Source organism: Heterodontus francisci, unplaced genomic scaffold (genome assembly GCF_036365525.1).
Source record: "Heterodontus francisci isolate sHetFra1 unplaced genomic scaffold, sHetFra1.hap1 HAP1_SCAFFOLD_1915, whole genome shotgun sequence".
Lineage (NCBI taxonomy): Eukaryota > Metazoa > Chordata > Chondrichthyes > Heterodontiformes > Heterodontidae > Heterodontus > Heterodontus francisci.
Window position 1 is genome coordinate 1 of NW_027141480.1, and position 8,991 is coordinate 8,991.

The window sequence follows — 8,991 nt, forward strand, 5'->3', positions numbered from 1 at the left end:
TGGGGAGGGGAAACCGGGATCGGGGGGGGGGAGGGGAAACCGGGATCGGGGGGGGGGAGGGGAAACCGGGATCGGGGGGGGGGAGGGGAAACCGGGATCGGGGGGGGGGGGAAACCGGGATCGGGGGGGGGGGGGGAGTGGAAACCGGGATCGGGGGGGGTGGGGGGAGGGGAAACCGGGATCGGGGGGGGGTGGGGGAGGGGAAACCGGGATCGGGGGGGGTGGGGGGAGGGGAAACCGGGATCGGGGGGGTGGGGGGAGGGGAAACCGGGATCGGGGGGGTGGGGGAAACCGGGATCGGGGGGGTGGGGGGAGGGGAAACCGGGATCGGGGGGGGTGGGGGGAGGGGAAACCGGGAATCGGGGGAGGGGAGGGGAAACCGGGAATCGGGGGGGGGGAGGGGAAACCGGGAATCGGGGGGGGGGAGGGGAAACCGGGATCGGGGGGGGGAGGGGAAACCGGGATCGGGGGGGGGAGGGGAAACCGGGATCGGGGGGGGGAGGGGAAACCGGGATCGGGGGGGGGGAGGGGAAACCGGGAATCGGGGGGGGGAGGGGAAACCGGGAATCGGGGAGGGGAGGGGAAACCGGGAATCGGGGGAGGGGAGGGGAAACCGGGATCGGGGGGGGAGGGGAAACCGGGATCGGAGGGGGAGGGGAGGGGAGGGGAGGGGAGGGGAAACCGGGATCGGGGGGGGGAGGGGAGGGGAGGGGAGGGGAAACCGGGATCGGGGGGGGGAGGGGAGGGGAGGGGAGGGGAAACCGGGATCGGGGGGGGGAGGGGAGGGGAGGGGAGGGGAAACCGGGATCGGGGGGGGAGGGGAGGGGAGGGGAAACCGGGATCGGGGGGGGAGGGGAGGGGAGGGGAAACCGGGATCGGGGGGGGGGGGAGGGGAGGGGAAACCAGGATCGGGGGGGGAGTGGAGGGGAGGGGAAACCGGGATCGGGGGGGGAGGGGAGGGGAGGGGAGGGGAGGGGAAACCGGGATCGGGGGGGGGGGGGGGGAGGGGAGGGGAGGGGAAACCGGGATCGGGGGGGGAGGGGAGGGGAGGGGAGGGGAAACCGGGATCGGGAGGGTCGGGGAAACCGGGATCGGGGGGGGAGGGGAGGGGAGGGGAAACCGGGATCGGGGGGGGGGGGGGAGGGGAGGGGAGGGGAAACCGGGATCGGGGGGGGAGGGGAGGGGAGGGGAGGGGAAACCGGGATCGGGGGGGGAGGGGAGGGGAGGGGAAACTGGGATCGGGAGGGGAGGGGAGGGGAAACCGGGATCGGGGGGGGAGGGGAGGGGAAGGGAAACCGTGATCGGGGGGGAGGGGAGGGGAAGGGAATCCGGGATCGGGGGGGAGGGGAGGGGAAGGGAGGGGAGGGGAAAACGGGAAGGGAGGGGAGGGGAAGCCGGGATCGGGGGGAGGGGAGGGGAAACCGGGATCGGGGGGGAGGGGAGGGGAAACCGGGATCGGGGGGGAGGGGAGGGCAAACCGGGATCGGGGGGGAGGGGAGGGCAAACCGGGATCGGGGGGGAGGGGAGGGGAGGGGAGGGGAAACCGGGATCGGGGGGCAGTGGAGGGGAGGGGAGGGGAAACCGGGATCGGGGGGGAGGGGAGGGGAGGGGAGGGGAAACCGGGATCGGGGGGGGGAGGGGAGGGGAAGGGAAACCGGGATCGGAGGGGAGGGGAAGGGAAACCGGGATCGGGGGGGAGGGGAGGGGATCGGGGGGGAGGGGAGGGGAGGGGAGGGGAGGGGAGGGGAGGGGAGGGGAGGGGAGGGGAGGGGAGGGGAGGGGAGGGGAAGGGAGGGGAAACCGGGATCGGGGGGGAGGGGAGGGGAAGGGAAACCGGGATCGGGGGGGAGGGGAGGGGAAGGGAAACCGGGATCGGGGGGGAGGGGAGGGGAAGGGAAACCGGGATCGGGGGGGAGGGGAGGGGAGGGGAAACCGGGATCGGGGGGGAGGGGAGGGGAGGGGAAACCGGGATCGGGGAGGGGAGGGGAGGGGAAGGGAGGGGAGGGGAGGGGAAACCGGGATCGGGGGGGAGGGGAGGGGAAACCGGGTTCGGGGGGGGAGGGGAGGGGAGGGGAAACCGGGATCGGGGGGGAGGGGAGGGGAAGGGAAACCGGGATCGGGGGGGAGGGGAGGATGGGAGGGGAAGGGAGGGGAGGGGAAACCGGGAAGGGAGGGGAGGGGAAACCGGGATCGGGGGGGGGGGAGGGGAGGGGAGGGGAGGGGAAACCGGGATCGGGGGGAGGGGAGGGGAGGGGAGGGAAGGGGAGGGGAAACCGGGATCGGGGGGAGGGGAGGGGAGGGGAGGGGAAACCGGGAACCGGGGGGGGGAGGGGAAACCGGGAACCGGGGGGGGGGGGGGGGGAGAGGAAACCGGGAACCGGGGGGGGTGGGGAGGGGAAACCGGGAACCGGGGGGGAGGGGAAACCGGGAACCGGGGGGGGGGGGGGGGAGGGGAAACCGGGAACCGGGGGGGGGGGGGGGAGGGGAAACCGGGAACCGGGGGGGGGGGGGGGGGAGGGGAAACCGGGAACCGGGGGGGGGGGGGGGAGGGGAAACCGGGAACCGGGGGGGGGGAGGGGAAACCGGGAACCGGGGGGGTGAGGGAGGGGAAACCGGGATCGGGGGGGTGAGGGAGGGGAAACCGGGATCGGGGGGGGGGGGAGGGGAAACCGGGATGGGGGGGTAGGGGAGGGAAAACCGGGATGGGGGGGTAGGGGAGGGAAAACCGGGATCGGGGGGGGGGAGGGGAAACCGGGAACCGGGGGGGGGAGGGGAAACCGGGAACCGGGGGGGGGGAGGGGAAACCGGGAACCGGGGGCAGGAGGGGAAACCGGGAACCGGGGGGGGGGGAGGGGAAACCGGGAACCGGGGGGGGGGAGGGGAAACCGGTATCGGGGGGGGAGGGGAAACCGGTATCGGGGGGGGAGGGGAAACCGGTATCGGGGGGGGGAAAACCGCGATCGGGGGGGGGGGGGGAAACCGCGATCGGGGGGGGGGGGGGAACCGGGATCGGGGGGAGGGGAGGGGAGGGGAAACCGGGATTGGGGGGGGGGAGGGGAGGGGAGGGGAAACCGGGATCGGGGGGGGGAGGGGAGGGGAGGGGAAACCGGGGTCGGGGGGGGGGAGGGGAAACCGGGAACCGGGGGGGGAGGGGAAACCCGTATCGGGGGGGGGGGGAAACGGGATCGGGGGGGGGGGGAAACGGGATCGGGGGGGGGGGAAACGGGATCGGGGGGGGGGGAAACGGGATCGGGGGGGGGGGAAACCGGGATCGGGGGGGGGGGAGGGGAGGGGAGGGGAAACCGGGATCGGGGGGGGAGGGGAAACCGGGAACCGGGGGGGGGGGGGGAGGGGAAACCGGGAACCGGGGGGGGGGAGGGGAAACCGGGATCGGGGGGGTGAGGGAGGGGAAACCGGGATCGGGGGGGTGAGGGAGGGGAAACCGGGATCGGGGGGGTGAGGGAGGGGAAACCGGGATCGGGGGGGGGGAGGGGAAACCGGGATGGGGGGGTAGGGGAGGGAAAACCGGGATCGTGGGGGGGAGGGGAAACCGGGATCGGGGGGGGGGAGGGGAAACCGGGAACCGGGGGGGGAGGGGAAACCGGGAACCGGGGGGGGGAGGGGAAACCGGGAACCGGGGGGGGGGAGGGGAAACCGGGAACCGGGGGGGGGGGGGGAGGGGAAACCGGGAACCGGGGGGGGGGGGAGGGGAAACCGGGAACCGGGGGAGGGGAAACCGGGAACCGGGGGAGGGGGGAGGGGAAACCGGGAACCGGGGGGGGGGGGAACCGGGGGGGGGAGTGGAAACCGGGAACCGGGGGGGGAGGGGAAACCGGGAACCGGGGGGGGGGAGGGGAAACCGGTATCGGGGGGGGAGGGGAAACCGGTATCGGGGGGGGGAGGGGAAACCGGTATCGGGGGGGGAGGGGAAACCGGTATCGGGGGGGGAGGGGAAACCGGTATCGGGGGGGGAGGGGAAACCGCGATCGGGGGGGGGGGGGGGAAACCGCGATCGGGGGGGGGGGGGAACCGGGATCGGGGGGAGGGGAGGGGAGGGGAAACCAGGATATGGGGGGGGAGGGGAAACGGGGATTGGGGGGGGGAGGGGAGGGGAGGGGAAACCGGGATTGGGGGGGGGAGGGGAGGGGAGGGGAAACCGGGGTCGGGGGGGGGAGGGGAAACCGGGAACCGGGGGGGGAGGGGAAACCCGTATCGGGGGGGGGGGGAAACGGGATCGGGGGGGGGGGGGAAACGGGATCGGGGGGGGGGGGGAAACCGGGATCGGGGGGAGGGGAGGGGAGGGGAGGGGAAACCGGGATCGGGGGGGGAGGGGAGGGGAGGGGAGGGGAAACCGGGATCGGGGGGGGAGGGGAGGGGAGGGGAGGGGAAACCGGGATCGGGGGGGGGGGGGAGGGGAGGGGAGGGGAGGGGAAACCGGGATCGGGGGGGGGGGGAGGGGAGGGGAGGGGAGGGGAGGGGAAACCGGGATCGGGGGGAGGGGAGGGGAGGGGAGGGAAGGGGAGGGGAAACCGGGATCGGGGGGAGGGGAGGGGAGGGGAAACCGGGAACCGGGGGGGGGAGGGGAAACCGGGATCGGGGGGGGGGAGGGGAAACCGGGAACCGGGGGGGGGGGGAGGGGAAACCGGGAACCGGGGGGGGGGGAGGGGAGGGGAAACCGGGAACCGGGGGGGGGGAGGGGAAACCGGGAACCGGGGGGGGGGGAGGGGAAACCGGGAACCGGGGGGGGGGGGAGGGGAAACCGGGATCGGGGGGGTGAGGGAGGGGAAACCGGGATCGGGGGGGTGAGGGAGGGGAAACCGGGATCGGGGGGGTGAGGGAGGGGAAACCGGGATCGGGGGGGTGAGGGAGGGGAAACCGGGATGGGGGGGGGGGGGAGGGGAGGGAAAACCGGGATCGTGGGGGGGAGGGGAAACCGGGATCGGGGGGGGGGAGGGGAAACCGGGATCGGGGGGGGGAGGGGAAACCGGGAACCGGGGGGGGGGAGGGGAAACCGGGAACCGGGGGGGGGGAGGGGAAACCGGGAACCGGGGGGGGGGAGGGGAAACCGGTATCGGGGGGGGGAGGGGAAACCGGTATCGGGGGGGGGAGGGGAAACCGGTATCGGGGGGGGGAGGGGAAACCGGTATCAGGGGGGGGAGGGGAAACCGGTATCGGGGGGGGGAAAACCGCGATCGGGGGGGGGGGTGGAGAACCGGGATCGGGGGGAGGGGAGGGGAGGGGAAACCGGGATGTGGGGGGAGGGGAAACCGGGATTGGGGGGGGGGAGGGGAGGGGAGGGGAAACCGGGATCGGGGGGGGGAGGGGAGGGGAGGGGAAACCGGGAACCGGGGGGGGGAGGGGAAACGGGATCGGGGGGAGGGGAGGGGAGGGGAAACCGGGATCGGGGGGGGGGGGGGAGGGGAGGGGAGGGGAAACCGGGATCGGGGGGGGGGGGGGGGGAGGGGAGGGGAGGGGAAACCGGGATCGGGTGGGGGGGAGGGGAGGGGAGGGGAAACCGGGGTCGGGGGGGTGAGGGGAGGGGAAACCGGGATCGGGGGGGGGAGGGGAAACCGGGATCGGGGGGGGGGGAGGGGAAACCGGGATCGGGGGGGGGGGGAGGGGAAACCGGGATCGGGGGGGGGGGGGAGGGGAAACCGGGATCGGGGGGGGGGGGAGGGGAAACCGGGATCGGGGGGGGGGAGGGGAAACCGGGATCGGGGGGGGGGAGGGGAAACCGGGATCGGGGGGGGGGGGGAAACCGGGATCGGGGGGGGGGGGGGAGTGGAAACCGGGATCGGGGGGGGTGGGGGGAGGGGAAACCGGGATCGGGGGGGGTGGGGGAGGGGAAACCGGGATCGGGGGGGGGTGGGGGGAGGGGAAACCGGGATCGGGGGGGGAGGGGAAACCGGGATCGGGGGGGGTGGGGGGAGGGGAAACCGGGATCGGGGGGGTGGGGGGAGGGGAAACCGGGATCGGGGGGGGTGGGGGGAGGGGAAACCGGGATCGGGGGGGGTGGGGGGAGGGGAAACCGGGAATCGGGGGAGGGGAGGGGAAACCGGGAATCGGGGGGGGGGAGGGGAAACCGGGATCGGGGGGGGGAGGGGAAACCGGGATCGGGGGGGGGGAGGGGAAACCGGGAATCGGGGGGGGGAGGGGAAACCGGGAATCGGGGAGGGGAGGGGAAACCGGGAATCGGGGGAGGGGAGGGGAAATCGGGGGAGGGGAGGGGAAACCGGGATCGGGGGGGGGAGGGGAAACCGGGATCGGAGGGGGAGGGGAGGGGAGGGGAAACCGGGATCGGGGGGGGGAGGGGAGGGGAGGGGAGGGGAAACCGGGATCGGGGGGGGAGGGGAGGGGAGGGGAAACCGGGATCGGGGGGGGAGGGGAGGGGAGGGGAAACCGGGATCGGGGGGGGAGGGGAGGGGAGGGGAAACCGGGATCGGGGGGGGGGGGAGGGGAGGGGAAACCGGGATCGGGGGGGGAGGGGAGGGGAGGGGAAACCGGGATCGGGGGGGGAGGGGAGGGGAGGGGAGGGGAAACCGTGATCGGGGGGGGAGGGGAGGGGAGGGGAAACCGTGATCGGGGGGGGAGGGGAGGGGAGGGGAAACCGGGATCGGGGGGGGGGGGAGGGGAGGGGAGGGGAAACCGGGATCGGGGGGGGAGGGGAGGGGAGGGGAGGGGAAACCGGGATCGGGGGGGGAGGGGAGGGGAGGGGAAACCGGGATCGGGGGGGGGGGGGAGGGGAGGGGAGGGGAAACCGGGATCGGGGGGGGAGGGGAGGGGAGGGGAGGGGAAACCGGGATCGGGGGGGGAGGGGAGGGGAGGGGAAACCGGGATCGGGGGGGGAGGGGAGGGGAAGGGAAACCGGGATCGGGGGGGGAGGGGAGGGGAAGGGAAACCGGGATCGGGGGGGAGGGGAGGGGAAGGGAAACCGGGATCGGGGGGAGGGGAGGGGAAGGGAGGGGAGGGGAAAACGGGAAGGGAGGGGAGGGGAAGCCGGGATCGGGGGGGAGGGGAGGGGAAACCGGGATCGGGGGAGAGGGGAGGGGAAACCGGGATCGGGGGGGAGGGGAGGGCAAACCGGGATCGGGGGGGAGGGGAGGGCAAACCGGGATCGGGGGGGAGGGGAGGGCAAACCGGGATCGGGGGGAGGGGAGGGGAGGGGAGGGGAGGGGAGGGGAAACCGGGATCGGGGGGCAGTGGAGGGGAGGGGAGGGGAAACCGGGATCGGGGGGGAGGGGAGGGGAGGGGAGGGGAGGGGAAATCGGGATCGGGGGGGGGAAGGGAGGGGAAGGGAAACCGGGATCGGAGGGGAGGGGAAGGGAAACCGGGATCGGGGGGGAGGGGAGGGGAAGGGAAACCGGGATCGGGGGGGAGGGGAGGGGAGGGGAAGGGAGGGGAAACCGGGATCGGGGGGGAGGGGAGGGGAAGGGAAACCGGGATCGGGGGGGAGGGGAGGGGAAGGGAAACCGGGATCGGGGGGGAGGGGAGGGGAGGGGAGGGGAAACCGGGATCGGGGGGGAGGGGAGGGGAGGGGAAGGGAGGGGAGGGGAGGGGAAACCGGGATCGGGGGGGAGGGGAGGGGAAACCGGGTTCGGGGGGGGAGGGGAGGGGAGGGGAAACCGGGATCGGGGGGGAGGGGAGGGGAAGGGAAACCGGGATCGGGGGGGAGGGGAGGAGGGGAGGGGAAGGGAGGGGAGGGGAAACCGGGAAGGGAGGGGAGGGGAAACCGGGATCGGGGGGGGGGGAGGGGAGGGGAGGGGAGGGGAAACCGGGATCGGGGGGAGGGGAGGGGAGGGGAGGGGAAACCGGGAAGGGAGGGGAGGGGAAACCGGGAACCGGGGGGGGGGGAGGGGAAACCGGGAACCGGGGGGGGGGAGGGGAAACCGGGAACCGGGGGGGGGGGGGAAACCGGGGGGGGAGTGGAAACCGGGAACCGGGGGGGGAGGGGAAACCGGGAACCGGGGGGGGGGGAGGGGAAACCGGTATCGGGGGGGGGAGGGGAAACCGGTATCGGGGGGGGAGGGGAAACCGGTATCGGGGGGGGGAAAACCGCGATCGGGGGGGGGGGGGAGAAAACCGCGATCGGGGGGGGGGGGGAACCGGGATCGGGGGGAGGGGAGGGGAGGGGAAACCGGGATAGGGGGGGGAGGGGAAACCGGGATTGGGGGGGGGGAGGGGAGGGGAGGGGAAACCGGGGTCGGGGGGGGAGGGGAAACCGGGAACCGGGGGGGGAGGGGAAACCCGTATCGGGGGGGGGGAAACGGGATCGGGGGGGGGGGAAACGGGATCGGGGGGGGGGAAAACGGGATCGGGGGGGGGGGAAACCGGGATCGGGGGGGGGGGAAACCGGGATCGGGGGGGGGGGGAAACCGGGATCGGGGGGGGAGGGGAAACCGGGAACCGGGGGGGGGGGGGGAGGGGAAACCGGGATCGGGGGGGGAGGGGAAACCGGGATCGGGGGGGGTGGGGGGAGGGGAAACCGGGATCGGGGGGGTGAGGGAGGGGAAACCGGGATCGGGGGGGGGGGGGGAGAGGGGAAACCGGGATGGGGGGGTAGGGGAGGGAAAACCGGGATCGTGGGGGGGAGGGGAAACCGGGATCGGGGGGGGGGGGAGGGGAAACCGGGAACCGGGGGGGGGGAGGGGAAACCGGGAACCGGGGGGGGGGGAGGGGAAACCGGGAACCGGGGGGGGGGGGGGGGGAACCGGGGGGGGGAGTGGAAACCGGGAACCGGGGGGGGGGGGGAACCGGGGGGGGGAGTGGAAACCGGGAACCGGGGGGGGAGGGGAAACCGGGAACCGGGGGGGGGGGGAGGGGAAACCGGTATCGGGGGGGGAGGGGAAACCGGTATCGGGGGGGGGAGGGGAAACCGGTATCGGGGGGGAGGGGAAACCGGTATCGGGGGGGGAGGGGAAACCGGTATCGGGGGGGGGAAAACCGCGATCGGGGGGGGGGGGGGGGAACCGCGATCGGGGGGGGGGAACCGGG